Below are 27,513 nucleotides of genomic sequence, written 5' to 3' on the forward strand. Positions count from 1 at the left end.
TGAGGGGGTGGGTAGAGCCTGGCTAATAGCTAAAGGGAGGAGCGAGGCCACGGGGATGGGGGTGGGGCGGGGATGCCTGAAGTGGGCATTGGGGAGGCCGGTCGCCTACGTTCCGGAGGGTAATTGGGGACAGGAGGGTCGCAGGACCCCCCGAGTCCCTGCATCTGGGCTGGGGGATCCAGCCGTAGCGGGAAGCCCCGGACCGAAGGAGGCGGACCAAAGGGAGGGTGGGGGAAGGGGGTGGGACTCACGGCTGCGGCCGGAGAGACAAATGAGAAAGGCCAAGGAGGGAAATCCCTAGGCAAGGCTGCAAGGAAAAGTATTCCGAGGAGCAGGAGCGGTTTGTGCGCATGCTCAGGAGCTCCCCCGCCCCGCCTGTGTCTAGGCGGACTTTCTCCTGGTCTGTCCTGAACTCTCCTGGATGTTTGATCATTTCCATCCGAGGTAGAGGAATGAAAAAGAACTGCTCCTCCCCCGACCTGCTTCCCCTTCAGAACCACAAACTGATCCCTGGGGAGGGATTAATGGGGACCGCGGGAGTGGTGCCCGTTCCATATTGGGACGGAGCCCCGTGTGACGCGGCGTGATAGAGAAGAAAAGTGAGCGTAGTGAGAATGCCTCCCGGGATCCGCACCAGCAACCCCCAGCAGATTTCAGGGAGTCTGGAGTGTCAACTTGGAAAAACGCAGAACCGCTAGAGCAGTCAGAAAAAGAAAATCTTTAATCAGGATCCGACAAGTCCCTAATAATCAGCGGCCACGCCGAGCCAAGGCTCTGGGACTCTGGGGACAGCGTCCCTGAGAGAAGCACCGCCAAAGACGGTGCTCCCAGGAATAATAGAACTTGGGGGCCCATATATATATATACCTTTGGGGGAATATAGTACTGACTGGTTCCAAGCGGGCTTGGGAAAGAGGCTGTAGCTGGAGGCTGGGGTACAAGGGCTATAAAAAGGATGGTTCCTGCCAGGTGTTGGTCTTCTTGGGAATGGATCTCTGATACAATGGAGAAAACTTTTTTTTAAATTTTATTTAATGAATTAATTTAGAATATTTTCCCGTGGTTATGAGATTCATGTTCTTTCCCTCTCTCTTCCCCTCCCCCCCACCCCCCATGGCTGATGCGTAATTCCACTGAGTTTTACATGTGTCATTGATCAGGACCTATTTCCATATTATTGATATTTGCACTAGAGTGACTGTTTAGAGTCAATATCTGGGGGAAACTTCCAAGACAAAAAAGGGTGATTGAGGATTTGAGCATTGCTATCACTCCTATTTAGGACACTTCATGGATGCTTGGTGAGCCATGGTTCAGTCCAAGACAAAGTCAGTTTGGGGCTTTTCCCAAAGGTAAGTTCCCAAGGGACAGGGGCAAATTTGGGGTTCCAGACTTACAGTTGATAGGAGAAAGAAGAGGTAGTGTTGTGGAAAAGCTTTGAGGTGAAACCCCAGGTTTTGACAGGTTACCCTTTGCAAGAATGCAAGACTCCAAAACTTAGTTTGAAAATAAAAAGAGAAATTTATTAATTTGGAAGTCATGTTGGAAGGCCGGGAGACAATGGGGTATGGGAATTTTATGCCCCTTTGACAGCAGCAGAGGTTACAGGATAAGGAAAGGGGGGAGGGTTGAATGAGGAATGGGATAATTTCATTGAGATTGGGTTATAAGGAATGATCTGTGCAATTTAAAGGGTGATGCTAATCGGAGCAGAACCAGAAAGTGCACATCTATGATAATTGAAGCTCTAGACCAGGGGTTGGCAACATATGGCTCTAGAGCCATATCTGGCTCTTTTGAGGGCCAGATATGGCTCTTTCTGCAGGAGCCATAAAGTCAATTTTTTTTCTGTGAGCACTGTATGGCTCTCACAAAATTACATTTAAAAAAAAAAATGTGGCGGGGCAGCTGGGTAGCTCAGTGGATTGAGAGCCAGGCCTAGAGACAGGAGGTCCTAGGTTCAAATCCGGCCTCAGACACTTCCCAGCTGTGTGACCCTGGGCAAGTCACTTGACCCCCATTGCCTACCCTTACCACTCTTCCACCTATAAGTCAATACACAGAAGTTAAGGGTTTAAAAAAAAAAATGTGGCATTTATGGCTCTCACAGCCAAAAAGGTTGCCGACCCCTAATCTAGGGGAAAGATCAAAGGAGTAGGGGGTGGAGGTGGGGGATGCACCTTTCAGGAAGCAGAAAGGAGTTTCTTATATGCTCCTTGACATAGAACACTTCTGGAGTTTGGGGTGTCTAGAGGGAAACCTGTACCCCCATATCAATAGGAGATGAAGGACCTTAAATTCTGCTGGAGAAGTCAGCCCATAATGGATGGGGAATGCTTAGAAAGGAAAGATTCTGAAGACATAAATAGAAACAATGTTGCCCCATGTTCAAAAAAGGGGAGACAAATCTGCAAGTGATAGGACAGTGGGCTTGATTTCAATCAACAAGATTCTAAAACTTGTTATTCATCTCACATAGGTTAGTGAGGTTTTCTCTCTGACAGGATGATCTGTAGCACAGTCCCATGATCTATTCCACCCCTTTCAGCTTCTGTTGACCTTTACACAAATACTCTATGTACCAACCATGTTTCTGCCCCCTAGTGGCATGGGCATTGTACCCCCAGAAATTCAGGCAAACTATTATCAGGGAAATTCCTTTGCTCCCTTACACCCTCATGACTCCCAACCCAAAACATCCCACCTTGAGAATTACCCTCCTTTGATTGTCCATTGATTTGAGATTGACAAGGAGACACAGTTTATTCATCTGTCCTCCAAATCAGGAGAACCATCCCCATGCGTAAGGGCAAACCTCCCCCCACTCCTTGCTTCAGTGCTTACCACTCTAGAGTCACATCTTCACTGTTGTAGAGTATAAAAACCCCAGAATTGATATCCTCTAGGGGACAGCTTTTCCATCCATGCTGTCCTCCCAAGGAGCAACTTTCCATCCATGCTGTTCCACCTACGAGTCAGGCTTCCACTATGCTGCCCTCCTGGCCAGATTCAACATTACCTTCCAAATTAATAAATTTCTCTTTTTACTTTTAAGCTAAGTTTTGGAGTCTTGCATTCTTGCAAAAGGTACCCTTCCCGAACCCCAGGGGTTCACCCACAACATTTTGGCACCCAACATGGGCTCTCCGGAAAGCTATTCCTGTACCTTGGATTGTCCACGAGGATACAGCTTCTCAGGTAGGAAGGAGCCTTTCTTGGACTCCTGAAACTCCTATCTTTTTTTTTTTTTTAAACCCTTAACTTCTATGTATTGGAAGAGTGGTAAGGGTGGGCAATGGGGGTCAAGTGACTTGCCCAGGGTCACACAGCTGGGAAGTGTCTGAGGCCGGATTTGAACCTAGGACCTCCTGTCTCTAGGCCTGACTCTCAATCCATTGGGCTACCCAGCCCCCTACCCCTATCTTTTGAGTGATATCTTTGTGGGTCCTCTTTCACGCTCTCTCTCTCCTATTGGTCCCAGAAGTCAGTCTGGCTGCTGGTTTGGGGGTCCATCATCTCCCCTTTTTGATACTAGAAGATGTTCTGGTGTAGGGGAGTCTCTTGCCTCATGATCTAGTTTGGGCAACCTCTGTGGACACACAGTTGTTGATCCTCTGGTGTGGGACTGACCATTCGGCATCAAATGGGACAGAGGTAGAGTATACCCCAAGATTCCCCTTAGGGGTACATACTTAAAAATTGGAAAAAATTGGCTCTAAACACCTTGAGGAAAAAAAACCCTAATTTCTTTTTGTACCGTTGAATGGCTACGTTACACCTTTGATAAGCAAGAGGCACGGCCTATTCATGGCACCTTAAATTGTAAGACCATCCTCTACTGAAATTAAAAAATTTTTTTTTCCAATTTGTAAGTCAGACCTAGACAGCTTGTATCCTCCCTTGGGTAGTGGCTGTGTTGGATTGTCTCCCTTTTTGGTCTGGGAAGCCTCAGGTGTGGAGTGGCTACCAAGCCTGAGGTTGGAGCCAGATAGGGACGAGTCCTCCCAATTAAGACAAGGGGAAAAGCATCCTTATAAGTCCCTCCTGTTGGGATGAGATCAAGCCTAGGCAGCCTGAGTTAAGTTTCAGTTGGGTTTTTTTGGTTTTGTTTCTGTTTTTTTTTTTTTTCTCTCATGTTGCACAGCTGAGCAATATCATGGAAAAAGGAGGAAATTGGCTTTTTGATGCCCTAAATTCTGACACCAGGTGGCAATTGGGCGTATTTTGCAGGAAAGATGGAAGCCCCCTTACCTTTTAGCTTTGTCCCCTCACTAGGCTCCCAGGTCTCCAAAGTCTACTCTTTATTTGGATTTTTTTTAAACCCTTGTACTTCGGTGTATTGTCTCATAGGTGGAAGATTGGTAAGGGTGGGCAATGGGGGTCAAGTGACTTGCCCAGGGTCACACAGCTGGGAAGTGGCTGAGGCCGGGTTTGAACCTAGGACCTCCTGTCTCTAGGCCTGACTTTCACTCCACTGAGCTACCCAGCTGCCCCTTCTTTACTTGGATTTTAAGGCAGGGGCCCACCCAGAAATCCAGGCCAAGATAGAGAAGAAGGAAACTGCACAGCTATTAGTTCACTGTTCAGATCTACCTTCCTCCTCTGCTGCAGGGAGGAAGAGGGTTGATTCTGAACAGACAGACAATGAGAACTGGAGAGACACCTCTTCTTTGGGGATTCTTAAATGCTTTACACTTTTTTTTTAACCCTTAACTTCTGTGCGTTGGCTCCTTGGTGGAAGAGTGGTAAGGGTGGGCAATGGGGGTCAAGTGACTTGCCCAGGGTCACAGAGCTGGGAAGTGTCTGAGGCCGGATTTGAACCTAGGACCTCCCATCTCTAGGCCTGACTCTTAATCCACTGAGCTACCCAGCTGCTCCCTCCTTACACTTTTAAAACTAAGGTTTTTTTTCAACTTGTGGAACAGGCTATTCTCAATTATCCTCTGTTTTTGGGTAAACAGAGATAGATGAGAAGTCCTGATAAATTTCCTTTCTCTGACTGCTAGCTAGAATGAAGTAATGCTTAAATCTCTCTATTAGAGTTCTTTGCTGGTATTTAATTTCAAAATTCTGATCAAGAATATATGTGGGTTTAGAAAATAACATCCTAATTTTAATTATGTTTGTTGGACAGTGAAATTTCAGTCTGTATGAAAAATCCATGGACCAGTTTTGTAAAACAGGGTTTTTTAGCAGTACAGTCTCAAGAAGACTGCAGTCCATCCTTATCTCTTTCCATCATAAGAGGTTTAAAGGAAAAAAAAATGAGTGTCTAAATTTACCAAAAATGGGTTTTTGTTTAAAATGATCATAAATGGCTTTCATCTCAGGATATTAAAGTTTTCTGACTTTATTATTACATTTAACTTCCTGGTCTTGAAAATAGATAAGTAGCTGCTTGTCAAAAGGCTAGCTTTAAAGTTTACAGCGCTTAAAAGGTTTCAAATCTTTAAATTTAAAATAAGCCCTGTAATAATAAATGCTTCATGAAAATTTTTTGAAATATGTGAGTTGCTGCTAAAACATGTGTTTTAAGTATTGTGTGGATGTAACCAAAAGCTTATGGTAAACCTGACTGTACCATAGATTTTTGTTCAGTCCTAAGTGGTTACTTCAGTTTACTAATTTGTACTGTGAACTAAAATTTATAACTAATGCGTACTATGCTAAAGATAGTGTCTCAATGATGTAATCCTTTAAATCAGGATTCTTTTGGGTTACCAATTAGCAATTGAAGTGATGCTGAATGGAATGTTTATTTGACTTATGATGGTAAAAGCAAGTCAGAGAAGGTGAAGAGGTATGTTTGAATGCAGAAGAAAGAGGGACTTTGATCTAAAGTCCATAAAGCTTGAGTTTACAGATTTGTGAAGGAAGAATGGAAGTTGTATTCTGCTTTTTTAGTAGAGAGTTTTGAGAGAGAGAGAGAGAGAGAGAGAAAGTGAAAGAGAACAGATGTTCTGCCCTCATAATTGAATTTTTAACTTATGGATAATTTCTAGAATTGATGTATGTGGTTTTGGAAAATCACAAATGATTCTGGAATTTCTCTGGAAAGTTACCCTAGAGCAGTGATGGGCAAACTTCAGCCGCAGACCAGATGCGGGAGGGCCCCCTGAAATGTTCTACCCAGCCAGTGGACATTATTCCTAATCTGACCAATACAATGAGTATGATACAATACAATGAAACTTTGAAAGAGTTGCCTGAGAAACAGACTGACAGATGAGCATTTCCTTTCCTTTGGCCCCCTCTTTAAAAAGTTTGCCCATCATTGCCCTAGAGAGATTCCTGACTGACCTTGTCTTAGTTCCTTCAGAGGGCCTCAGGCCAGGATATGATCCAGCCCTGATTTGTACTTACTGTGGAACTAATCAATTCAACACTCCTGTTCCTTTGTGGCTAAATTGTGATATATTAATTATTGCCAAAATATGTAAGAATAACTTCTATAATATAGACTTATAGGCTTTAAGGAATCCTTAGAGTGGGCAGGTAATCAGAAAAGTTTGTTTGAGGTATATGGAAATTTTTTATCTGCTGATAAACAGAACTTCTCTTAGCTGAAATGGGTAAGACTTGTCTTTTAAGGCAAAAAGGCTTCTGGGATCCAATGGTGACAGAAGTACTCTAAGGAGAAAGTCCTAGAATGGTTAGAAGGGCAATCCAGGGCTCAACTTGGGCTGGACCTTCCTGACCATCTAGGCTGCTAACAACAATGGTGGTGATAGCCTTGGCTTGTACTTGAAGTCACTCACTGTGTCCTTTGGGATGTGAGGAAATATTTTCCCTGTCTGCCTTTTCCTTTGTGACAAATTCCCATAATCAGCACATAATGCAAATTGTAAAATTAAAGTTTCCATCTCTCCAAACAACCTATTGGGTTAATAATTGAAAATTATCAAATTGTTAGGGAACATACTTTAAGAAGTAGATAAAGTTTATTAATAAATGACTTGTAGCTTGCAGCATTAATTTACCACAATTGAAGTTTGGATCTTGAGCATGGAAATATAACCCAAAGCTTTCTGGATTTCCTCCAGAATCTGGGGTAAAAGAAATTCATCTGTAAAATATTGTTACTCAAGTGTTTATATAGATGCCATATTAATGTGGACTTTGAAAAAGGATATTCTTTAACAGAAACATCACATGCTATCTCTGCAAACAACTCAGGAATCCAATTTCCTAAAGGGATCCATTCCTGTCAGAAGGTGATTTCTGAAGATGGAGTCTGTTGGCTAAGATACCCAAATGCTAATGTTTAATATCAATTTCTATTGTACTAATTTTCTCTGTTTATACCTGTTGCCCTAGTTTTTGCCCCAGTCCTGGTTTCTACATTTCTGCTTTAGGGACTGACTCTCCTCCTTGTGACCTGTCTGCCAATCAGGGGAAGCAGTTGCTGGACTCATCCTTCAGATCTCCAAGCAGGTCTCCAGCTACCTAGGACCCAGGCATTCACTGAGGACATGCCCCTAAAGACCTTGTGCCCACAACCCTTCCCTCCCTGTTATCTTAACACCCTTTGTTTTAGCCTGACCCATGACTATTCCTTTCTTCATATTCTGGGTCTTCTCCTAGATCATGCATGCCCAGCCAGCTGGACAGATAATTCTCTGATTCAACTTGGGGAAGCAGTAGCTAAGGCAGGTCCCCCTGACTGTGTATGAAACACCCCCAAAGCAGAGAGAACCCCAAGCCTCTAGCCCGTGGTCTCAGTGCCACCAAGGCTTACCCAAAACCTGAGGCTTCAAGTAGATTCGCATCCGCTCCAGTTTTGACTACTCCCCTATGAGATATGTGGACCTTGCATTTGTAACCTTGTCACTTCTCTAGTTGCTTCTAGGGTGAACACTCTCATTGGAGTCACTGAGGTGCTATTACAACCCCTGCAAGCAACCGTCCCAGCCTGAACCCCTGGACATTGCCTACAGCCAATACCTCTCTTTCTCTCTCTCTCCTCTGATAGTAGGCAGGGACAGCTCTACAACCACTCTCAGCTCTGAAGAAGCTACAGAAGACTGAGACCATCGCCCCTTTTTCCCTTAGATATTTGGAGAGGGGGAAGATGGCATGGGCATTGTACCCCCAGAAATTCAGGCAAACTGTTATTAGGAAAATTCCTTTGCTTCCTTACACCCTCATGACTCCTAACCCACAACGTCTGACCTTGAGGATTACCCATCTTTGACTGTCCCATTGATTTGAGATGGACAAGGAGACACAGTTTATTCATCTGTCCTCCAAATCAGGAGAACCATCCCCATGCGTAAGGGCAAACCTCCCCCCACTTCTTGCTTCAGTGCTTACCACTCTAGAGTCACATCTTCACTACTGTAGAGTATAAAACCCCCAGAATTGATGTCCTCTAGGGGACAGCTTTTCCATCCATGCTGTCCTCCCAAGGAGCAACTTTCCATCCATGCTGTTCCACCTAGGAGTCAGGTTTCCACTATGCTATCCTCCTGGCCAGATTCAACATTACCTTCCAAATTAATAAATTTCTCTTTTTATTTTTAAGCTAAGTTTTGAAGTCTTGCATTCTTGCAAAAGGTACCCTTCCCGAACCCCAGGGGTTCACCTCTGCACCCCACATCACTAGTTTCTGGATTTTCTCATTTTTTCACAACCACCTTTTCCCTTTATCTGTTTTGTTATTTTAAAAGATTTCTATCTAAAGTTATATTAGAATCATAATGTCCATTGTGCCACGTGTCATGATATTAATCCTTCCCTCCTTTCTTTCTCCTTCCTTCTCCTATAAATTATTGCATATATCCTTACTGCCATTCTTCCTTTACATTATAGCTATTCTTTGTTATTATCTAGAATGCTGAATAGACAGAGTTTTCTTCCACTGTCTTTCAGCTTAAGATTAATTTATTCTACGTAAAAGACTCCAGGCAATTGAATTTTTATCAACTTTTTTCTAACCTTAGAAAAGAACTAATTCCTATATTTCCCTTATTTGTAATTCTTATGAAGTGAGGTACTTAATAACACAAGTTCAGACACCCAGAAATTCAATAATTGGAGCCATTATTTACTGAACGAAAGAAAGGAAGGAAGGAAGAAAGAGAAATCTAATAGCTGGGACAGCCTTCCCTAATGGAAACTGTATCAGACTGACATTACAAGACAGTTTATATAAGTTACAAAATACAAGGCTATTTCCTTTCATATACAGGTTCTTATTCGTCAAGAAAAGTCTCATCACAAACACAGGTGTGTGTGGTCAGTGACAAGTGGATAACACTCAGGTCACTTGGGGGGATATTTACTCTTCACATGTACCTAATCACTCATCCATAGTTAGCTATGTGTTTACCTTACATTCCATCCTGACCTATTTGTTTGTCCTGATGTCCCTCTGTTGGACATAGGGGAATTGGACTCTGACCCACCACCTGCATAGGTTGCTTGGCCTCCTGGAAGGGCTAGGTCAGTTTCCTAAATAATGCAGGAATGGATTTATCTACTTCAATTCTACTTTATTTTCTAACCTATTTAATTTATTCAGACTACTTCACTTATATGTGTAATATTCCTGCATTTAAAATCCTCTTCATTACATCCAAAGCCCATCCTCAATTTTGATCAGCTGCTCAAATTTGCCTTATGAAATCCTCATCTTTTGATCAGTAGCAATGATGAAAACAGACGGGTCTCTAATGTTTTCAGTGAAATTTCTTAATCCTTGCCACATTCCCTGGGGAAACAATTCCTGAGAAGGGGCCAGTCATCCCTAGCACCATCATTCATGGGAGAGGCAAGACAGGCTAGCTGAAACACTGAGGCACCATGGGCTAGACCAGTGGTTCCCAAACTTTTTTGGCCTACTGCCCCCTTTCCAGAAAAAATATTACTTAGCCCTGGAAATTAATTTTTTTTCAATTTTAATAGCAATTTATAGGAAAGATAAATGTACCTGTGGCCATCACCGCTCCTCCTGGATTGCTACAGCACCCACCAGGGGGCGGTAGCATCCACTTTGGGAATCACGGGGCTAGGCAAACCAGAACACTACCACCATCACCTTGATCATCTTCCGTCAAACCCTGATGGAGAAAACCCAGGACCCTAAGCCCTAGCCTTACGAATACCAACACTCTCAGCCTAAAGCCTGTAGCCATTATCCTAGGAAGCAACCTATAGAGAGATGCAGCCTGGCAGCTTCTCCTATGGCCACCGGCCCTAAAGAACCAGAGAACAAGGTTTTTGCCACTGAAGTCCTTGGTACTGTCAAATGGTTCAATGTCACAAACTGATAGAAATTTATCAGTGGAAATGAAAGAAGAGTGGAAAAACCAGAAGAGGCATTTGGGTCTCTTTCATCTGCACCAACTTTCCATATACAGTCTTTCCCAATAGAATGTGAGCTCCTTAAGAGCAGGGGCTGGCTTACTTTTTTGTTGTCTCCAGGGTTTAGCACATAGTATTTAATAGATACTTCATTCATTCATTCATTCATTCATTCATTCATTCATTCAAAGAGAAACACTTCTCTATGCAAATCAGCAAAAATAGATCATCATAAAATTTGAAGAAGCCTGGGGGAAGTTCTCTTTCCATCTGGATCAATGCCCTGGGAATAAACCTGACCTTTCTATGGTTAACATCCAGTAGACAGCTGTCTCAGGAATTCTCAACAGGAAGTGTCCAAGCATCCCACTTCCACCCTTCTCCCCATCATTCTTCCTGAGATTCTCAACATAGCCACCTCGCATGTTTTCATTTACATGGCTGCATGGATATATGCATGTGGCATACATGTGTGTTTAAAAGTAGGAATGTTTATATATTTACAGTGTACAATGCAGACACATGTACATTGCATGTGTGTATATGTATATATTCATTCATTCTCCTAATTCTGCTCTCTTCATGATGCAAGTTGCTTTCTTCTCAAAGGGTCATTTCCTAATCTACAAGAAAGACTCATGGATCTAACACTTGGTTCCAAAAGTTCAGAGGTCCTTTACTCTGCCATTCTTCAAATCTTATGACACAAGACGGGCATCCTCTTCTGTTACAGTTAGATCCTTTTCCCTCTGAAGTTCACTTATTTTGGAAAAACAAACAAATAATACATTTCTTTGTCTCTGATAACCTGGTCCTGGGAAGAAGCAGAAGCTGCCTGGCCTTCTCTTTTAGGAAGGAGGTAAGGACACATTTTAGGTTTTGGAAGAAAGCAAACATCACATAGTCCATGCAAACCAATGCCAGATTCTCCTTGTTCTCCACAAATGTTCTGGAAGATCTTGGGTCCTTTGTGGCTCTTGTGGTCCCTGACTCTATGGTGGTTAAGAAGGTCTTTTGAGGTGTGAAATTCAGATGAGGTATTTTCCCATAAGCATAACTAAAAGCCTAGAGTAGCTGAATAATGGCCCTTGGGGTGCCCTGAGAACCTATGCAGTCTAATCTTGGGATCTCACTTACACAGAGCAAGTACTCAATACAGAGCTTTGCAATAGTAATCTCATAATAAATGCTTTTTTACTCATTCATTCATGGCACCATTGGAGCCTAGGGATTAGTTTTTCCAACTTAAACTGGGAAATCCTATAAATTGTGAGTCTCTTGGTGTCCAAGCCTAGTGACTAGGGGGCAGCTGGGTAGCTCAGTGGATTGAGAGCCAGGCCTAGAGACAGGAGGTCCTAGGTTGAAATCTGGCCTCAGACACTTCCCAGCTGTGTGACCCTGGGCAAGTCACTTGACCCCCATTGCCTACCCTTACCACTCTTCCACTTATAAGTCAATACACAGAAGTTAAGGGATTAAAATAAAAAAAAAATAAAAAAAAAGTCTAGTGACTAAGTATCAGAAAATTAGAAAGGGATTAGGGATGGACTAGAGTGGAAAGCAGGCCCCCTGGCCCTGACATGACTCACTCACAACCTTTTTCTGTTTGCCTCTTGATGGCATTAGGGGAAGAAGGAAGGTGTCCAAACTCTCAGAGATTCCACAAAGCTGGGAAAGCTTAGGTTACTAGTCAATGACAATGGTATATCTATCATTTGAGGTTCATGCTGACTAATTCAACTAGTTGAGGCAAATAGGTTGCCCAGTGGATAAAGCCCTGGACCTGGAATCAGGAAGACCTGAATTCAGATTCAGCCTCAGACATTCACTAGCTGTGTAACCCCAGGCAAGTCACTTTTTGCCTCACTTTCCTCAACTACAACAGCACCATCTAATTCTTAGAGGTGTTGTGGGGATCAAAATGAGATATTTGTGAAGAACTTAGCACAGTGCCTGGCACACAGCATACGTATATAAATGCATATATCTCCCCTCTCCCCTAATGTTTATTAAATACCTACTGTATGCAGGGTGTGGTAAAGTAAAGAAGCTCATTACAGAAGTCTGGCCAGGAGGCAAATTTTTTTTTTTTGGCCACAGCAACTCCTGAATCTACTGAAGTCAGGGAAGGGGCTGTGATCTGTGTACTGGTGGGACCATGCAGCTTGCTACAGCGTAGATATTGAGATATATTTTTAAAAGTAGTTTATTTTAAATAACACTCAAGAAATACAAACAGGCAATCAGAATACAGAATTGATCTCAAAATGTAATTATAAAATCCAAACTATTTACATTTTGATTTTTAAAAGCAAAACAATATATGAACTTTAATAAAATTATTAACAATTTGTTCTTTATGCTCCTGCAATTTCTTTTCAATCTCTGCATACATAGTTTTTTTTCTAGTTATTTTTGATTTTAAAAACGCAGCCATACAATTTGGAACTATGTCCAAAGAATTAAAAGAATGCATACCCTTTGATCTAGAAATACCACTACTAGGTTTGTACCCTAAAGATAATAATGAAAAATGTTTGTACAAAAATATTCATAGCCACTGAGGGAAAGAAAACAAAATATGTAAACATGGAAAAATATTTTTAAAATTAAAAAAAAAACCACGGGGTTCCCAAGAGAGAGCTGAGGGCTGCAACTAATATCCAAGACCCTAAAGGAGGCTTTCAGCACATTAGAATACTTCTCACCCCACATTGTTTTTTTTTTACATTTTCAGCTTCTGTAAATCCTATATTATGTTTTAAAAACTGCCAGAGTGATCCTCCATCATGTTTTATAACTTCTGATGATCTTGCTGATTTTTTTTTTTACCTCTCATGAATTCTCTTATGGCTTTGGAAAATGAAAAGTATGACGTGTTCTTTCAAAGAATGAAAAAATTCACTTATGATGGGCGAGTCCTAGTACCTTTTTATGGGAGAGTTTATTAACAATCTCTTTTCTCCTTCTGTGGCTAATCTACCATTACCCACTTTCTGTGTGGACAGTTGGGGCATTTCCCATTTATGTAGATGTTGATGCATTGAAGTTCTCATATTTATTAAGAGAAAGATGTCATTCCTTAACTTCTCTTGTATTGTGATCTACCTTTTCTAATTTGCTAATTTGATTTTTGTATATTTTTAAAAAATTCTCTTGACATCTTTGTTTTTAGAGCATCATTTAATATGTGCTTCACACATATGTATGCACCCTCATGCACTTTTCATCATAATAAAAAAAATTCACCAAGTGAAAAAGACCAATATGGTAACCTTATTTGTCAGAGAGAGGATTTCATCATCTGACCTCTAGAATTAAAATGAATCCTTTCAGTTCAACGGCCTTTTTGTGTTTTCACTTAAAAGCATGGTGGTCACTATATGCATTTCTACTTGTTCTGCTTTCTTCCCTCTACAAGCTTCTCTGAATTACTCATTTGCCATTTTGTACAGTTGCAATAATATTCCATTAAATCCATGCCCCCAGCTGTTGGACACTCATTTTGTTTCCAATTTTATTACCACAAAATGTTGCTTTTGATGTTTTGGTATTTTGGGGATCTTTTTTTTTTCTTTACAGCAGTGGATTCACTGGGGTCAAAGGAATGAGCAATTTAGCAATTTGTCTGAAATTGTTTCCAGAACAGTGGGTTCGATTCTTAGTGCCATTAATAGCGTACTTATTGTGCCTAATTTCCCACAAGGACAATTTTTGTATTGGACAGTTTGCTGGTATGAGGTCAAACTTCAGAGGTTGGCCAGTTGGGATTACTGGTATTTATTGAACACATATCATGGAGGAGCAGCAGCCTTTTCCTACTGTCATTTGGGGATGAGAACTCAGAAGACTTGGATTCCAACAATATAAAGATGAAACAAAGACTTGGAAAAGTGTGATTTGTGGCCAAGAATATGGTGAGTCTAGGTTGTACAATAGAGTATATATTGAGTTTGGACATGTATTGGGTCTTGGCAATCTTGATCCTCACACATCGAGGGAACTGTTTGAATTTCGGGGTTGTTCTAGGATTTGTTTTGTAGGTTGTTTTTTATAGTTAATTGATATATTAATTTTCATTTCTGGTATTCTAAGTCCTTGCAAACTTGTTATATAACAGAACAGGTGAGAAATAGGGCCAAGAATTCTTCCCACATTGGACTTAGAGAATGAAAATCCAAATTTTGGAGGTGACATGCAAGTTGAAGAGGGACTATAATGACAATAATGTCTGGAGATTTCTAAAGATGCAGACACTGGAGATCAGAGGACCAAATCGGATAGTAAAAGGATAGTTTTGGAGTCATGACTACAGTAATACACAATCTGGAACATAATGTTTGGGAGATTGCCAATAATGAAGGCTACAATACAAAGAAAATATGAGTAATGACTTCAATGATAGAACATTCCACTGCCTGCCAAGTGTGAAATCTTTTTCCCTCTTATATTTCCTCAAATGTGTAGGAACACAGTTCTGTGTGGCTGGGGCACGAGGAACATTAGGCAATTTTTCCATGGATGCTATTTGTGCTATTTGTATCATGCTTTCCACTTTAAAAAAGACATTTCCAGAACTGATTTCACTGCTACCTCACAACCATCTTGAAAGACATGGGTGCATCTGGATTTATCAAACCTGATTTGTGGATGAGAAAATTGAGGCCCTGGAAGATTAAGTGTTTTGCTAATGGTACCCCCATTTAGAAAGCATCAGGAGAAGGATATGAATTCAGGTCTTCCTGAATCTAGTCCAGTTCTATACCTACTACAGAGCATTGCCTCTCTTAATATGAGTCTTCCTATAATTGGAGAGTCATGGAAAGAATATCCATAATTTTCTAATAGAGAATACTTGATCTAGCATAGAAAGCTGCTCAGAGTACCTCCCACCTACCTTTCAATTTTTTTTCTTATGATCCCCATCACACATTCTCCATCCTGGAAAAATTGGCTTACAACATGTTCTCCATGCACTTTCTCAGTTTTGATTACATGCCTTTGCACAAGTGGTATCCTCTATCTAAAAAGCATTCCCTCCTCATCCCCCTCTCTTATAGAAATCTTAGTTTCTTCTAAAGCATGATTCATGAACCACTTCCTATAAGAAGCCTTTCCAGATTCCCTTCACTATTAGCTTTCTTTCTCTTGAAATTAGTTTGTGTATCTTTGTCTCCTTCCTTATCTATATGTAGAGGCCCTTTCCATATAGAAGGTAAACTCCCTAGGAGCAGGAACTGCTAGTTTTCTTTATCACTTCAGCTTCTAGAAGTGTTTGGTGCACAAAAAGTATTCATTGAAGAGATGTTCCTTCAATTGAAAATACAGTTTCAAAAGGGGAAAAGCTTTCCTCACAATCAGCAAAATTGTGAAACTTCTCTCCTTCTTGGGATGAATTCTTGGATGGTTAAAAAAGAAGGAGTACTAATTAATGGAGTTTCATACAATTCTGAACTCTCTCAAGGACAGCAAGATTTGTGCTTCCAGTAAAGCCCTTTCCAAATTCACAAACCTAGATGTTCTATTGCTGTGTCTGGAAGCTCTCCCTCCTCAGTGATCCTCTGGGAAATCCTAGCTCTCTAGAAAGCTCAGTTCAAGGATCACAACCTGTAGGAGGACTTTCCTGATCTCTTAGAAGTTTACTTCTAGCCCCAGAAATCACACTCTATTTAGTTATCTGGATACATACTGTTCCTCCCAATAGAATGTAAGTTCGTTGAGGTCAGGGATTGCATCATTTCTGTTTTTGGATCCCCAGTGCTTAACATAGTGCTTTGCATAAAGTAGGCCAACAAATGTTCATTAAATGGGATTGGGTTGAATTCATTACATTTATAAGGCTTCTCTCCAGTATGGATTTTCTGATGTCTAATCAGGTCTGTACTCCAGCTGAAGGCCTTCCCACATTGATTACATTTATAAGGCTTCTCTCCAGTGTGAATTTTCTGGTGTCTAATAAGTTCTGTGCTCCTGCTGAAGCCCTTCCCACATTGATTACATTCATAAGGTTTCTCTCCAGTGTGGTTTCTCTGATGTACAGTAAGGGAGGAGCTCCGGGTAAAGGCTTTCCCACATTCATTACATTTAAAAGGCTTCTCTCCAGTATGTATATTCTGATGTCTAATAAGGTCTCTACTCCAGCTGAAGGCCTGTCCACAGTGACTACATTCATAAGGTTTCTCTCCAGTATGAATTCTCTGATGAACAGAAAGGGAAGAACTCCGGATGAAGGCCTTCCCACATTCATTACATTTATAAGGCTTTTCTCCAGTATGAATTTTTTGATGTCTAATAAGGTCAGTGCTCCGTCTGAAGGCCTTTCCACATTCACTACATTCATAAGATTTCTCTCCAGTATGAATTCTCTGGTGGTAAATAAGAGATGAATGTTGGATGAAGGTTTTACCACATTCGTTACATTCGTGAGGTTTCTCTCCAGTATGAATTCTTTGATGTACAGTAAGATTCGCACTCTGCCTAAAGGCCTTCCCACATTGATTGCATTCATAAGATTTCTCTCCAGTATGAATTCTCTGATGGCAAATAAGGGATGAGTGTTCACTGAAAGCCTTGCCACATTCATTACATTTATGAGGTTTTTCTCCGGTATGAATTCTCTGATGTACAGTAAGTGATGAGCTCTGAGTGAAGTCCTTTCCACATATGTTACATTTATAAGGTTTTTCTCCAGTATGAATTTTCTGATGTCTAATCAGGTCTGTGCTGCGCCTGAAGGCCTTCCCACATTGGTTACATTCATAAGGTTTCTCTCCAGTATGAACTCTCTGGTGATAAGTAAGAGATGAATGATGGATGAAGGCTGTACCACATTCATTACATTTATGGGGTTTCTCTCCAGTATGAATCTTCTGATGATAAATAAGCTTTGTATTTTGGATAAAAGCCTTCCCACATTCATTACATTTATAAGGCTTCTCTCCAGTATGAATTCTCTGATGTCTAATAAGATCAGTGCTCCAGCTGAAGGCCTTCCCACACTGATTACACTCATATGCTTTCTCTCCAGTATGAAATCTCTGATGGTAAGTAAGGGATGAGTGATGCATGAAGGAGATACCACATTCATTACATTTATGGGGTTTCTCACCAGTATGAATTTTCTGATGGTAAATAAGCTTTGTGCTCTGGCTGAAAGCCTTCCCACATTCATTGCACTTATACGGCTTTTCTCCAGTATGAATTTTCTGGTGTCCACTAAGGTCTGTGTTCCAGGTAATGGCTTTCTCACACTGATTATTTTCATATATTCTCTCTGCAGTAGACTTTTGATGAAAATAAGTGAGGTCTGACTGATAACCAAAGCATTTTCTCCATTTATTGTAATTAGAAAATGCATTGTCTGAGTTGATTTCTGCATGTTTAACTAGGTTTGAATATTGCCTAAAGCTTTTTTCATCTGTATGACATTCATGTTGACTCTCTCTGACAGGACCTTTTGGTTGTAGAGAAATAAATGACTCCAGACTGAATTTTCCTCCAGATTTATGACATTCATCACTTTGCCCTTTAGGAAGAGTTTTCTGGGAGGTAACTTCCAATGACCTTGAATGACAATCTTGGTTTTTCTGCTTCATTTCTAACTTGACAACATATTGCCAGCCTTCTCCCAACTTGAAGTCCAAGGGACTGTCACATGAATGTCTCTCTTGCAGTGATTCATCCATAGAAATGGCCATCTTTGGAGGAGATTCAATGGTTTCAGGCCTAGCCTCCCAATCTGAAGGAAATAAAAAATATAAATATATCCTTTTCCATTTACTGGCAGAAAGAAAACTGCTTTATACTTTGTCTCATTTATTTCCTTAGTCAAGAATAATTTTCAAACTCAACATTAGCTCATATTTGTGGTTATTTACTTTTCACGCTTGATCTTAGCCAAAAGGCCAAGAAGAGATAGTTATCTACTTTCCAAAGAACTTTCACATATATTATTATGCCAGATTTTAACAAGCCTGGGACCTAAGTAGAGCAGACATTATTACCTTTTAAATATGATAAAACTGAGGCTTAGTGTAGGCGACTATTAAAAATAAGGAAATAAGGTGTTTAGATATCATATAAAGCGAGACAAATTAAATTTGAGTCCACGAGCTCCAGAGCTTTATGTCCTACTAAACTAAAAAGATTGGTGATCAACACAACAGTTAAGCTTTAAAAAAATCAAGTCAAAAACAGAGACATGAAGAATGGAGGTCATGTCAAAATTTGGAAAGAGAAAATTCTGAAAACCACTCAAAACAGGTTTCAATAGATGGGCGATACATTTTCAAAAATAGATAAAAAAGTAGATGATTTGCAAAATACAGAAAAGTAGGAAGGATGGTTAGTGGAGCAGAGAATACAAAATGGGGACCAATTGTCATCTTTAGATATGAGAATGACAGTCCTATGTCCTAAGAAATTGCTTGTATGTGTATTGTGTTGCTTGCTGCAAAGAGCTTTTATCAACAAACCACCTGCTATGTGCCATATGGTAGGCTATGTGTCATGACAAAAACACAGCAATCTCTGCCTTCAAGGAGCTTCCATTGCTATCCAAGATGATGGCCAATTGGAGAGCATAGGATTTTTGCGATGGAACCATAGTAAGAATGATGAAGCATCCTTTTTCTATTGTTTTATGTAAAGAGGATTATTTATGAGACAAAAGTTGTCTTGTAAATCCATCCAGACCAGGAGGTTAGTTGGTGGTTGGTTGTTGGTTTGATTCCCCCCCCCCCCCCGGGAATTTTGTTATGGTTTACTCAATTTTTATTTCTGAGATCCAGTTATTTAGATCTTTACTATCTGTTTTTTTTTTTATTATTCCAAGTAATTGGTATACTAAATTTCATCTGCTTTACATATTTTTCTGGAAGAAATTTCTTTGGTGCTCTTATTTCATCAGTCATGAGAAAACAAGGTGAACACATTCCTCTTGGTACAATTTTTGCTCACTCAAAGTGCTAAGAAACCAAGTGACTTTGCCCTAAGTCACAAAAACATTATGTGCCAGAGGTCAGATGACCTCCAAGGGAACCTAGGGTGCACAGTGGATATAGAGCACCTGGCCTGGAGTCAGTAAGACTCCTCTCCCTAAGTTCAAACCTGGCGTTAGATACTTACCAGCTGTGTGACCCTGGGCAAGTCACTTAACCCTAGAAAATGGCAAATAGCTCCAGCATCTGTACCAAGAAAACCCCATAATGGGGTCGCAAAGAGTCAAATATGACTGGAATGACTGAACACATTTCCAAGGCCAGACAGGTCCTACCTGGTATCTAGTGCTATGTATTTCTGAAATATTAGTTGAATGGCTCTGATAATTTATTTCCATTCTAATCACTGTGAATTTTTCAGTTTCAATCTTGCTAATTTGGCTTTCTTCTTTCATTTCTGGATCAAATTATTTAACAGTTTGTCAACTATACTGGTCTTTAAAAAACAACAACACCTCTATCAACTAGGCATTACTTTTATCTTCAATTTTTTTTCCTTTTGATTTCAAAACTTCTACTTTTTATGCTTATTTGGGATTTTCTTATTTCCCAATTGAATATTCACCACATAGGTCTTTTCCTCCCATTTCCCCATATGTTTTAGTATACACTAAGAATAAAATATTTTCCTCTAAGGACTATTTTAGTAGCAACACATACATTCACCTGTGTTGTGCCACTGCTATAATTTCCATTAGTATAACTGTTTCCTGTTCTTCAACCCTACTAATTTTTAACAAACAAATTTAAACTCCATTAAGTCTGACCTCTATTCATATATCCCCAATTTGATTATGGCCTTTAAAGGATGTGTTTTATATTTCTTCCATTCAGCCATTTATTTGTAAATCCTTCATGCTCAAACATGATCAAATTTTACCACGATGCAATGCAAAATGCTGAAAAATAGGCATACTTCTTAAAATTCTCATTTCACAATAATGCATTTTATTATATGTAGGTTTCTAATATTTTATTCAAATATATACTTTTAAATCTATCAGGTTTATCTTACTGTTAGACACATTTTAATAATTTACAATTACTGCCTACTGCCTACTGTCTTTCAATTAAGTTCACTTTTTCTTTAGATACTTAGGTGTATATTGGCACACATAATAAATTCATTATTTATGCTTTCTTTAAGTGTATTATAATTTCTCTTTCTTTTATGACACCATTATCTTGTTTCTTGTTCTCTTGTCCAATATCATGGTTACCATAACTGCTTTTCTTGGATAGAACGAAAACATAACAAATTCTAATATAATTCTTCATTTTACATCTTTATGAAAACATTTAAGTTTCTTATATACTCCAAATTGTTGGGTTTTGCTTTCTAATCCATCCTACTGTTAAGAGAATTTTTATTAATTTCTAACTTTTCATATTTAAGAGGAAAAGGAGTAATAAGGTTTTTTAGTAAGAGACTCCTTGCTGTGCAGGCTCTCAGTTAGTGACAGTTAGAAGGGCATGGCATGGTGGGGGTGGGGTGAGGAAGTTGGAGACAGTTGCAGAAGGGCTTTTTGTTCTGGCTCTCCTGGGGAGAGGGTGTGTTGCTAGCATTCTCTCTGGTTAGAGACAGAAACAGAATAAGGCATTAACAGCCTTACTGATCATTGATAACTTGGGTAGATAGATAGATAGATAGATAGATAGATAGATAGATAGATAGATAGATAGATAGATAGATAGATAGAAAGATAGATAGAGGTTATATTATTAGATAGTACAGAGTAGGAGAGTAGGCGAGGGCTTCGGCCTAGCAGAAGATACTGCCCTGTGAGGCATACAGATTTAGGGTTTTTTAGAGGAATTTAGTTAGAATTGGGTTCTTGGGTAATTGTTATAATCTATTGTAAGATTACTTTCACTTTCCGCCTTCTTTCCTATCTGTATTTCCTAATAATAAACTAAGTGTTTTGCATTTAATAAACTGAGCACTGGCTTTTGTTCAAGCTCCTACCCCCAAAATTTAACCCTTCACACTATCGTCATTTTATAATGATGGGAAAGTTCATCCTGCTAACATCAATTTTATGATTTTAACACCAAACATTGTAAAATTAAGAGTCCTATACTTCTTACTTGTCCTTGTGTCTTCTGCTCCCTTTTACTGCTCGAATACCCTATACTTTGCCTTGTCCATCTGAGACAAGAATGTGGTTCAGATCATGCTCTTCTACAAACTGCTAACATTAGGTTTAATTCACTTCTGACACACATTTTTTTCATAGATATATTTTATTCATGCCTTTTGTATTTACATCAGTTTCATGATATATTTTCCCAAAGGAACCCTCCCTTGTAACAAAGAATAACAATTAAGCAAAACCCACCCTCAGAATCACTGAATCTGACAGTCTATACAACACCATACATTATGAAGCACCCTATTTATCTACCAAGAGGAGGAAGGGAAGTTTCACCATTATCCTTGGCACTGAGATTGGTTATTACAATAATCCATGCTTGGCTTGAAGCACTTGTGATCGTCTAAAAACCTGAGATTTTTGGTCTACCTTTTCTTGTAACAGGCTATCTCTGCTCTAGACATGCCCTCCCATTCTTCCCAACTTCACTTACTAGCATGCTCTTTCCTTAACTGGAATGTACTAATTGGAAGCTTTCTATCCTGTCTCTCAAATTGGGGGAGATAGAGGTAGGAAACCACGGGGAAACATCTACCGGAAACAAGTTGCTAACCATACCAAATGCCTACCTCTGGTCTACACCAGAAAATATTGTGTAAGCTAGAACCCTAATGTAACTACAACATGAGGAGGAACTAGAGCGAAGTATAATCTCTGGATGCCTTTTTGCAGATTCATCAATGTTTTTGAACAGTAGGACCTCTTCCTATGCAAACTACACACACACAAATTCAGGAAGACACGATGGACAATTAAAAAAAAAGGCAGAAAAAGATGTAAAATGAAAAATTTTAATTACGAGCTAAATCTGCACCACTTTTCCAAGCAGTATAAAGCTTCCCCCAATCACACTTAATCTGAGAAGCTTTAGTGTGAGTCATCACATTATTTTGCACCAAAGATCAGCTCCCACATCAGTCTTTTTCTGGAGTTCTCCCTTGTAACAAGTCATGTACACATCAGAACAGTGCTTTTCTGTTTCATTAACACTAGTTCATTAATAATGTCTCCCAAGCACGAGTACTGATGCTAAGAAAAGTTGCAAAATGCCTAGGTATGTTCATCTAAGAAAGACATTAAATACTGGGGTTCACTATTATGCTTGATTTTTAACTTATGTGAAGGCTCACATAAAACAAGGTTCTATGGCATTTCATGTCATACCTTTCCTGGTTGGGCATTTTTCTCTCTCTGAAGAGCACTCCAGTTGCTTCCTTATCTTTTTCTTGGTAACCACACTACTGATAAAACCTTGTCTCACCTTCTTGAGTTCAAATGTCTCAGATTAAGCTACACTCTCCCCTTGAATAAAGGCAAGATGCACCAACAGAAAATCTGCCGTTTCCAGCATCTATTAGTCCTTCTATCTATTTGCAGGAAATTTTAAAATAAAATTAAAACAACTAGCTTTGGCAGACTCATAACATCTCACCTTGAAGAAACATTTTTAGATACACTCCAAGAAGGATATACTTTTCCTAAGGTACTTCTTTTTGAATATTCAATCCCTGAGCTTGGCTCTCTTGGTTCTTTAGAAAAACACTTAAGGAATGTGGGGTCCCCAAGACATATTAGTCTACCCTCACTGGACACTAGCTGGCTCTTTCAAGCTCAGGAAACTTATTTACTTGCCTTAAAAAAAATTTTTTTTTAAATACTGCATTTGCATTGCAAAAGTCTTCATCCAACTCCAAGTCACTTATTCTTCCTCACTACCAACTTGAGGAAGGGAGGGAGGAAGGGAAGAAAGTTTCATTATTTATTTCTCTGGGAGGGAGATTGGCCATTACAATAACCCAAGTTTGGCTCTCCCTCCCTGCCCACCAGCCCACATTCCAGTGAGTGTGTTCAAGCCTGGAGGATGCTACCTTGTTTTCAGCCAGCAGCATTTGTTCTTTGGTAAATCATGTCCCAAACTTATTTTTCATTTATGGCTGTTGACAAATAATCCTGGGCGATTTCTCCTGGAGTACCTGAAATATTTCCTCATAGCTCTGATCCTCAGAAATTTTATTTCTGAGTAGGTGCAACTGGGGCTTCTTCTTTGCAAGTACCCCATGAAGGCCACTGCCCTCTAGTTCAGATACTTTGAGGCACGACATATAGTTCCCTTACATAGGATCTTCAGGCCTTTTCCCAGTTGTGTTTCTTTGAAAGACAGATAATTTGTAGGTAATCTTGTCAAGTTCTTTCTTCAAGGTCAGCTGTCTTGAATTGTTCTCATTTGTTCTTCCAATTTTGTCTTCCAACTATGCTCTAATTTCTCATCTATCACTAGAATTCTGAGCTATTCTCTTTTCCTTTTCTTTTTTTCAGAGCCATCTAGGGTTAGTAAAATTTGCATTTATAGCATAAACTCCTTACACTTTCCTTCAATTCCAACTAACCACTCCATTGTCTCTAGGGTGTTAGCTATTCTTTCTACAGAATTAGTCTCTTCTGAAGTTCTCCTCACACTATATTACCTCACAATACTTTTAAATTTTATTAGTTTCAAGAGCTTTGTTTGTTTTGCTTACTTATTATTTCTCAGTTGTTTTTTGGTGAAGATTTCTTAACCTTGAGTTGTTCTTAAATTGCATATGGCAGATTTATTACTGTTTTTAGGTAATAAGGGAGACCTGGGCTGTAGACATGATCTCTTGCTCAGTCACATTGCTGAAATCTCATGATTTTGTTTGTTCTTGGCTCTGCATTATTTTGATTTCCTGTTTCTCCTATTTAAATTATTCCTCCTGGTCCTGAACAACTCTCTTGAGTCTCCAGAATTCTATAGAATGAAACAATCAAAACCAAACAAAAATCTGGCTATTTCCTCATATCACATCTCTTTATATGGATGACTTATCCTCCAACTCAAGGTCCCAAAGTGAAAATCAATGATACAAGGATTTCTGTTGACCTTTCCAAGAAAATAAAACTGAAATATTCTCCTGTTTTCTAAGAACGTATGCAAATAATGATAATATTATTCAGCCTAGGTCCACTGGCATCTGAGTTCGGCTTTTCTGGCTAACTGCAAGATTTTTTCCACCTTAACCTCAAAGGTAATGCTGCTGCAATAACAAGTACTAATATTAAGAAGACTTAATATTACTTAAACTTCTTGACCTTTATATGTCCATTTGTATCTTACAAATCTAATAAAAAGGAATCTAGACTGAAAAAGATAAAGAAAACTGATCATGGACATCCACCACTAGATAGTATCAATAACAGCTACAATGTTTGCTTGTAAATTTTTTTATGCATTTGTTTAGTTAAATGTTTTGTTGGTGGTGAAGGTTTCTAAGTATTTAATAAAAAAAGAAAGAAAATTTAACTCTCACAAGCCAATATTAACAGGCTCCAGTGTACCCTTGATTGTATAGTTCTAATGACAGCTTCCTGTCCAATGTAGAAGCATCTAAAGTCTGAGAATTCCATTCTATCCTAGGGCAAGAATAGCAGCAAGGTGCTAGGCTTCTAAAAATTAAAGGGAACTGAATTGTTTAGAAGATCATAGAACTATGAAGGGAGGAAAGAGATTATGACAGTTGCTTTTTGCCTCTAGAGCAGTGGTTCCCAAACTTTTTTGGCCTACCGCCCCCTTTCCAGAAAAAATATTACTTAGTGGCCCCTGGAAATTATGAAACTATTTATTGAACTCAGAATAGAATGTAATACAAAAAGTGTGACCATCACCACCCCCCCTGGATCGTTGCAGCACCTACCAGTGGGTGGTAGCGCCCACTTTGGGAATCACTGCTCTAGAGTAATGATCTTTTTACCATACCCCACCTTTCTAAGTCATTAGCGTTGGTTTTGACAGTGTCTTCTTTGCAATCTCCCTTTTATTTTCTTTTTTCACTTCTGCTATAATCATTCTAATATCAGCTTTCATTATGCCTACTCCTAGATTACTACACTTGCTACTTAAAAATATCCATCTCCTTGCCCCTTTAATATATTCTCCCTGCTCTAGAGCCTTTCCATTCTCTATTTACATCTGCATCAGTTCTAACCTGTCCTTTTTAGCTTCCAAGGCACTCAATCTTTTAGGCCCATTCTACTATAAAAGTTTCCACTTCTCCCTAACATGCACATTCTGCTCAAATCAGACCATTCTTCTTAATATCTTCCTAGTACTTGAAGCTCATTTTCTCCTCCCCAATGTGGTCAATTTTTTTCCCTCTGGGGAATAAAAAAGAACTAGAATGTGTAAAAAATAGTAGTTGTGACATACATTCACAAAGAGATAAAATCCAAGAAAGGAAGTTTAATTAAAAAAAAAAAACAACTCCTATACATACATGCACAAAGTATAGGTAATAAATAAGCAAGAACTAGAGAGCCAAACCAAGGAAGCCAAAGTGACTTCTTTGGAATCATGGAACATAATAAGATGAGATGTATGACCAGAGAATGGCTATGAAAGTGTATAACTTACTTGAAAAAAAAAACAAAAACAAACTAAGACATTAGAAGGGGATGAGATAGAAGCATTTACAATATATTCCAATTGGAAAATCCAAGAATTTATAAGAGAGAAGTATGATAAAGAGCATTTAGATGAAGAATGATGAAATAAAGAATGAGCAATATTGTCATTAGTGTATACTACAAAATGGACAGGAAGAGGAAATAAAAGGTAATTCAGAAAAGAGATACCCAAGACTTGTGTGAAGGCATCGTCTTCAGTTGCCTGATTACCTAGGAGAGTTCTCCATCACCCAACTATGTGAGTGACCTGATTTGATGATAAGCACATCCTTCCAAAGCTGGGAGGAAGGACCAAAGGGGAAATTCTCTTCTGAATATGATTCACACTATTGTGGAAGAAGTTTGCTTGAGTGGAAAGAATGGGAACCTTGGGGGTTTGTGAAATGACTATTCCATACCAGCAGCTGTGATAGCGAAAGACAGAAAATCTGCCAGAAGTCTGATGAGCATCTTGGCTTTTGAGAGCGATTTCCAAGTATTCTAAGAAAGGATACACACCGGGCTGTGTGCTTAAATTGCAATAGGGAAGTCAGTTCCAGAAAAAAATAGGAAGACCTCACAAACAAAATCTAAAACACGAAGAGAAACAATTCCATTGAGGACAAGAGAACAACTGTCTAAACAATCCTGATGGGGAGGCACAACAGTTTAGAGTTCAAGAGGGACATGCACAGAGGATGGAAAAAAAGTCAAGGAATAGAAGACAAACATCACAATGTATCATCATCTTGACATATCAAGAGGGCTCCTACTAAGGGACAGAGAGCTGGTTCAGTAGATAGAGCACCAGGCACGGAGTTAGGAAGATCTGAGTTCAAATCTGGACTCAGATACTTACCAGCTGCATCATGAGCTTGGGCAAGTTACTTAACTCCAATTTGCCTCAGTTCCTCATCTGTAAAACAGGGAAACACTGGAGAAGGAAATGGCAACTACTCCAGTATCTTTGTAGGAAAATCCCATGGATATGATACATAAGGGTGGGGCAATGACTAAATAACTGAATAAAAAAGTCCTATTAGCTAAAGATGGGGTAAAAAGAGCAGAGGAAAAAGGAGTCAAATGTATAGAGCAAGAAGAGGATATAGGGCATCATAACTCAGAATGGATGGGACAGTCAGAACCGACCCCAGAATGCAGTGCCACTAAATTCCTCAATGTCTTTTTTCCTTGCCAAGGACCACCATCTTTGGATTAGAAAGAGAAGAACAAATATAGACTACAAGGAATTGATACCCATGATGAGTGAGAAGATGAGAGAAACAAATGCCCTTGATGATTTGGTCAACATGAATTGTGTATTTGGGTATTAAAAGCTGCAGATATAATTGGTGATCTATTGCCAATAATTCTTTTTAAAGTTTTCTTTTAATGTTGACATCAGTATTTTTGAATATAGGCTGCCTCCTTAGTAAGCCTTCCCTTTTTAAGTAAGAAAGCAAAGCTGTTAGTTAATGCTTAATAATCTTTGGAAAATAATAAATTAATGGAGAAATATTAGATGACTGGAAAACGAATATCTTAATTTTTTTAAGAAAAGGAAGAAAATGAAGTCTGAAAATTATAGATTGTTC

General features: G+C 39.5%; 1 pseudogene; it reads right to left on the reverse strand.

Moving 5' to 3' along the window:
* The window catches only part of LOC123240730, a 98,329-nt pseudogene that overhangs the window by 57,018 nt on the left and 13,798 nt on the right, over positions 1-27,513 (reverse strand).

This window comes from Gracilinanus agilis, chromosome 3 (assembly GCF_016433145.1).
Source record: "Gracilinanus agilis isolate LMUSP501 chromosome 3, AgileGrace, whole genome shotgun sequence".
Classification (NCBI taxonomy): Eukaryota; Metazoa; Chordata; class Mammalia; order Didelphimorphia; family Didelphidae; genus Gracilinanus; species Gracilinanus agilis.